The sequence below is a fragment of the Propithecus coquereli genome, unplaced genomic scaffold, assembly GCF_000956105.1.
Source record: "Propithecus coquereli isolate 6110/MARCELLA unplaced genomic scaffold, Pcoq_1.0 Scaffold44, whole genome shotgun sequence".
Lineage (NCBI taxonomy): Eukaryota > Metazoa > Chordata > Mammalia > Primates > Indriidae > Propithecus > Propithecus coquereli.
This window is the reverse complement of record NW_012150174.1, coordinates 1,546,732-1,553,565: the sequence shown is the minus strand read 5'-3', so window position 1 is coordinate 1,553,565 and position 6,834 is coordinate 1,546,732. Positions and strand designations below refer to the sequence as shown.

At 42.1% G+C, this 6,834-nt stretch overlaps 1 long non-coding RNA gene across 1 annotated transcript; it reads left to right on the top strand.

Moving 5' to 3' along the window:
- The first annotated feature begins 2,629 nt into the window (after positions 1-2,629).
- On the top strand, positions 2,630-5,326 carry LOC105818444. Its single transcript, XR_001137883.1, has 3 exons — positions 2,630-2,718; positions 4,496-4,533; positions 5,199-5,326. It is a non-coding gene; the product is annotated as an uncharacterized LOC105818444 (long non-coding RNA).
- Positions 5,327-6,834: the final 1,508 nt, after the last annotated feature.

Sequence of the window (6,834 nt, the reverse complement as noted above, 5' to 3'; positions counted from 1 at the left end):
CCAAACATTTTTCCAATTTAATGAAAACCATAAATTCAGATCCAAGAAGCTTATCAAACTGCAGGTAGAAGAAATATGTACAAAATTACACAGGTACCTCAAAATCAAATTGCTGAGAACTAGTGATAAAATTTTTAAACAGGCACCATGTGACCCAGTAATCACCCTCCTGGGTATTTACCCTAGACAAATTACAACTTATATTCACACAAAAAACTGTACACAAATATTTGTAACATCTCTGTTCATAATAGCCTCAAACTAGAAACAGTGCAAATGTGCTTTGACAGGTAAATTGAAAAACTGGTATGTCCATACGGTGGAATACTATTCAATAAAACAAAACACTGCTCTGTAACAACCTTGATGAATCAAGAAAGCATTATGCTAAGTGAAAGAAGCTTATGATTCCATTTATATGAAGTGCTAGAAAATGCAGATGCATATCAGTCATTTCCAAGAGCCACGGAGTTGAAGGGGAAGGTGACTGACTGCAAAGGAGCACAAGGGAACTTTTCGAGATGATCTAATTTTTTTTTTTTTTATTAAACAGCAGAGCATTGCTTTGTCTTGTAGCCTGAAATGCAGTGGCTCAATCATAGCTCACTGCAACCTCGAACTCCTGGGCTCAAGCGATCCTTCTGCCTCAGCCTCCTGAGTAGCTAGGACTACAGGGACATGATACTATACCTGCCTAGTTTTTTATTTTTTGTAGAGATGGGGTCTCGCTATGTTGCCCAGGCTGGTCTTGATCTACTGGCCTCAAGTTATCCTCCTGCCTCCCAAAGTGCTGGGATTACAGGTGAGAACCACTGTGCCTGGCTCCAATCTCAATTTTTTTCTATCCTGATTGTGATAGTTACAAGATTTACACATTGTTTAAAACTCATCAACTGTACACTAAAAATGAGTGAATTTTATTATATATAAGTTATACCTCAATAAAGCTTATTAAGAACAAAAAAAAAGAAATGTGCAGGATTTTTATCACTTGACCCAGAGGGATGTCCATGATGTATTGTTATAGGAGAAAAGCAAGTTGCATAGTAGCATATGTATTATTAGTATGATCACCTTTAATAAAACAACACTGGGAAAAAAACCCACTATATCCCTCTATATCTATATGGTATTTGCAGGCTCATGGAGAAGTCTTTGGCAGAAAGATACACACGAGACTGGTAACACTGGTTACCATGGGGATGGAAATTGAGGGGAGGAGGAGGGAGTATTATGTTTTTCTTTATATATCTTTGGATAGTTTCATGTTTCATAATGAGCACCTATTATTTTCATAATTTAAAATAAAGAAGATATCAAAATAATATATAGGGAGGTGTGTATGTAGGAGGGATGGAGAAAGGGACCCACTGTGCCAATGCAGGGAGGTCAAAGGGAACAAGATGTGGTTCTTAGACTTGACAAAAGAGATCTTTGGTGACCTCTAAGGGAGCATCTAAGTAGTGGGGTGGGGGCTAGAAGTCAGGATGGAATGCATGGAAAAGAGATGTAGATTGGAAAGAAAGGCTTTGAGTGCAGACCACTTGTTTAGGAAGTCTGGTCATAAAAAGAAATTAAGAAACAGGACAGATAGGGAGGGCGCTGCAGCATCAGTTGGAGGTTTTTTTTGAGGAACGGACAGGGGTACCTGTGGCTTCATAGTGGCCAAGAAAAGAGAACCAGTGGAGAGGAACTGACCCAAAGTGTTGAAGACTGTGAGTAGACAGTGGAGGTGAGGAAGCGTTTGAGGTGGGAGGGGAGGCCCTATGTCTTGGCCCTGGTCTGGAGTATCAGCTGTATGCCCTAGTGCTGGTCACTCAGGCTTGCTAAACCTCAGTTTTCTCGTTAGTAAAATGGGGTTAATAATAATACTAGCTCATAGTGTTGCTGTAAGATAATGTATAAAAAGAGCTTTGTATGCTGCTCAGCTACTGGTTCAGGAGCAGTCTCTGGTGTTTTGTGAATCTGGGCCACATGAGCCAGTGATGTCATAATGCCCTGGTAGACTCCAGCTTCTCCACTAGGGAGTTGCGGATCCTTGGGAACCAAGGACTCGAACTGACATGCGAGACCTCTACCAACTGGGGGTTTCGTGAGCACACCCTTTTGCCAAGATCTTGGTGAATAGTCTCTCACTGTGCAAGCATATCTTAGAAACTGTTTTACTTTTGATCATGATCGTACTTGGCTGGATGCTTTTTGTTGGACTTGCATGTTACATGGGCACGTTTCCAGAGCTGATGGTAAGTAGTGGCCCTGCCTGTAAATCCCTAGTCGTCAGTCCTGGTGCTGACTCACCCTCGCATCTGGGGTTTCTGACCACATTGGAGAGGTAGTTGAGGTCTCACCACTAATTGGAAGTCAGGATGTGATGGGAACAAAGTTAATTTCCCAGGCTACTTCCCATCCCTCTGGGGACATCCTCCTTTTATGTCCTTTTTTTTTTTCCCCTCCCTCCTGCGGGAGATAGTACCTGACTTGTGGTTTTCACGCCAACTGGGTCAGTGGTTACTGGTAGGAAGGAGAACTTTGGGGATTGGTGGGGCCTTCCAGTCACCACACAGAGGCAGTTACCTACCAGACTGATGCGTAGAGGTATCTCTGCCCTTAAATTTTCTTTGTGCCTCAGCCTCCAACTCTGAAGTGGAAAGAGAGGTGGCCTGTTCAGGAGAGCAAGGCACGACTGAGGAGCGAGGCTTTGGATGAAGATCTGCCACAGTGAGTAATGGGTCAGGTCTGTTGGGCTAGATTCCTCCATTTCCAGAAAACTTGGTGGGACCCTGAAATCTCAGTGGCGAGTTCTTACTCCTTTGGACAATATAATAAACTGTGGAAGGGGAAGTAATATGGGGGACTGCTAGGGACAGCAGGCCAGAGTTCTCTGTTAATAACCATGTCTCTCAGGTATTCTTTTTGAAGACTGTTCCCATCTATTAATTTATTTTCTCACAAATACTATATTTTGGACCAGCATTTTTAATGCTGCTTTTGGCAGATCCTGAAACTGTAGTTAACATGAACTTGAGTTCAGGTCCTAACTTTGCAACTTACTAGCTTTGCAACCTTGAGAAAGTTCAATTAATTTCTCTGAACTTCAGTTTCTTCTTCTGTACCATGGGAGATATCTGAATGTCTTACCATTTTTGTGAAGATTACATATGGGAATTCATGTAAAGTATTTAATGCAAAGCTTGACAGTTAGCATTTAGTAAAATACTAACTCAACAACTAAGCAAAATAATGAACCAGTAGACAGAGATTTACTGGTGACAGTAACCTCAACTATTTACCCAAGCCCACACGAGCTAGTTCATTGGTGAAGGTGGGATGCAAGCACACAGCTCTACGTCTGGACTTAGTAGCCTCTCACATACATTCTACTAGACCAACCTCCCTGCAGGAAACATTAATGGCAACATACCTTTTAGCAAACCATCTCCTGGGTTTTTTACATCCCACCCCATTTCATTCTGACCTGTTGAACTGTTCCCTTTGTTAAAGAAACTTAACTCAGACTTAAGGCTTACCCTTTTGGGGGCAGCTACCCCAGAAGGTAGGGGTGTCAAGCCCTAGGCCCGGCTATACCTAGGAGCAGGACATGATGGTTGGTTTCCTGTGCTCCATTTGTCCCAGGAGGTCCGTGAGAGCATTGGCCCAAAGCAGTCAGACCTTTGTGAGAGTGGGGATGTGGATGGAGGCACTGGGCCCTTGAGCTGAGCCACAGCCACACTGTGTGAGGGTGACCACATGACTTACACTATTCTATGCCTCAGTTTCTCCAGCTATGAAATGAGTAAAACAAACAGCCCATCTTCCTTCTCTTCCCTTCTAAGGAAAGTTGTAAGGACTGGCTTACCATGCATGATGAGGATTTAACTGTGCCATTTTATAAAACGTAAGATTTTTGTTTCTTGAATAGCCTAACAAGAGCATATAAAATTAAGTGTTCATAGCGTGCCTAGCCAGCTAATTTTCTCAATTAATCCAGGCTGGGTTTTTTTTTTTTTGGTGGTGGTGTTTGTTTTTTTTGCATAGCAACATTTTTCACATCTGATTGCATAAAGCCAATGGGTAAACGTTTTGGCAGGTGCTGTGATGCCAGCTAGGTCCTGACCACATGCAGTCCCTAAGAGAGCAGGGCCCTTTTGATAAACTCTCTTTAGCCCCAACACAGCTAGCTAACCAGCCCTTACCTGCACACTCTGGCTGGGTCCCCAGGGTTACAGGAGCTGATGTCACAATTGGTGTCTGAGCTTTGCCCGCAAGAATGGTCACAGGTAGCCATTTCAGTTTAGACTAGACCGCGAAGCTCCTCAGCCAGAGCTGCCATGCTGGGCCATCCACCATCTGGTCTCTGAGGAAGACAGCTCAGTTCCCAGGAACCAAGGAATAGAACGCCGTGCCTTCCACAACCACCCATCTCTCCCTGTGCACACTACCAGCTGAGCAAGGAGCCCCGCAATGATTGTTGTCTTATGGATGCTTCTCATTGCAGGAACGATGTGGAAGGGATATAAATATCCCCCAGGAGGGGTAAGTGTACCTTCAGCTTTGTTCTCTAGTCCTACTTTGAAATGTATTCCCCCAGAGAAACAAACTAAGCATGAAAATCCAACTCTAGTAACTTTAGAAACAAATACTCTCTTATTAAAAAAAAAAACAGTTACTGTAGCTTATCTACTTCTATTATTCATGTACACACTCTACTTAAAGTTGGGAGAGTTCCCACTTTCTTTCATATGATCTTTTATACCTATTTTCTTAAGAGTCTTTATTCTTTTTAAGTTCTTCAGTTTGGAAGCAGAGAAAAGGATATTTTCAGGCCCAGAGTCAAAGCTTTCTGACTTTGACCTAGGCCCTGTTATGCTAATAGGACATATCATATGCTCAGCTTTCAATACCATTTCCTAAATCAGCCCGCGTAAGCAACCCAGACTTTTCTCTTTGGCAAGTAAACACTACTCTGTAAAAGAGTTCTTGTGGCAGATGTCTGTCTTCTCTGCCTGTCAGACCTGGGAATGTTTCTTTTCTCTGCCTTTTGTCAGTTTCCACACTGCTAAGCCTCCCTGCAGCTGGGATCAGAGGCATTAGGTGAGACAGAATTGGACACAGCCACCTCTGCCAGCCCTTGGCAAGGCCAATTTTCAGTCTCACATTAGCAACCAATAGACCCACCTGACATACTTTTTTCTCCCCAGACCCCAGTGGAAGAAAGCAAAGATGATCCTGGTGAAGTAATGCAGCTCTGAAGCTCACCTGACCAGCTGTACAGTTCCTGTTGTGGTTTTGCATAAAGTAATTGCACATTATTTTGTCATATTTTATGTAAAAAGTTACCGCACTTTTTAAGATGAAGACTTGGTGTTCTGTTAGTTCGTAACAGGGAGAGGGAGGGTGGGGAGGTAGTCGGGGTGGATGGGAGATGGTTGTGCCACTTGTGTTACATAGTCTCTAAGACTGGCATTAAGACAAAGATAACTAGTTAAATTTGTCCCCTGTGTTCCTAAGGATAGAAATTCTCTGGAGCTCTTTAGACCTGTTTTCCACGTGATACTTCTCTCCTAGGTCCAGGGTCCGGAGGTGAAAAAAGTGTTACAGAAAAGGCTAGCGATAGCAGCAACTTTTAGCTTGTTCTTTGGGGTATTTCTTGTGGCCTTTTCACAAATATTACTAAGAACCCAAAGTTTACACCATATGGAGAAAGAACCACATTTTGATATTGGGGTAGATACTAAAGTATACATTATTTTCAGCTTTACAATAACCTTTTAAAGCTGTATATTAGCCTCATTTTACAAAATGGCAAAAATAAAGTCAAAGGGCCAACACACACAGCTCTGGGTTGCAGAGTCAAGATTACCATCAGGCTTTCCCCTGTGCGTGCTTTTATATACCAAGAAAAAGAGCCAAATGAGAGACCGTGGGATATCCAAGATCTTGCTGTTTAACACATTGACTATCATGTGAGTTGTATTTAACGCAGGCTCGTTTTGAGCCCCGGCCCTCATGAAGCAAAATGCTGCAGTTGGTTGGTGAAAATCTTGTTAATGTTCTTATTGTTACCGTGAATATTGACAATTTAATTCTAAACCCATGGATTGCATTGCATATAACTCACACACAGAAAACAATAAAAAATAACAAATTAGAAAGAATCGTTTTAAAAAAAAACCATGGCCCTAGGGGAAAAAATTTTTTTTCTAGTGTGGCAGTGTGTTAAATGTCTCCCTCACCTAAAAAGCCAAGTAGTTGCCTGATGATTCCTTTAGCAGTGACTAATGCTAACAAAGGTAGCATATGCAGAAACAAAAGCTAACTGCTCAGCCCTCAATATGACAGTTTGAGTTTATGAAACCAAAGATGGGAACCTAAGTATAAAACCTATGCAATTAACCTAGGTATGTAAGCCCCAGGATCTTCCTAATAAGCCCCCTAAAGGTGTTTTGACACTTTCAGACACATAGAGAGGAACCCAACAGGAGCAAACAAATTGTATGCAACTGTACCCATTCTGTGGCTACTTGGGGATGACTGATATAGTTCCATTAGTCAAGAGAAACGCACCCTTTCAGGCAAAGTAGATCTTTCAGTTATATAGAAAACATTTTGTTGATGGGTATTTAGTATGTTTGCTAAACTGTAAGTGGCTCTTTTGCAGTGAATTGGATTACCCTTTTTTATGGAAAGACAAATGAATTCAAAATCAAAAAAACTTTTTAATTTCTGAATCCAGGATACTAGCATCTCTTGTGCTATTTCTTACGTGACCCAGACTAGACACATTGCAGCGAGTTAAGTACTTACATTCTCTGGCTGCAAGGCTGTGCCCACTTG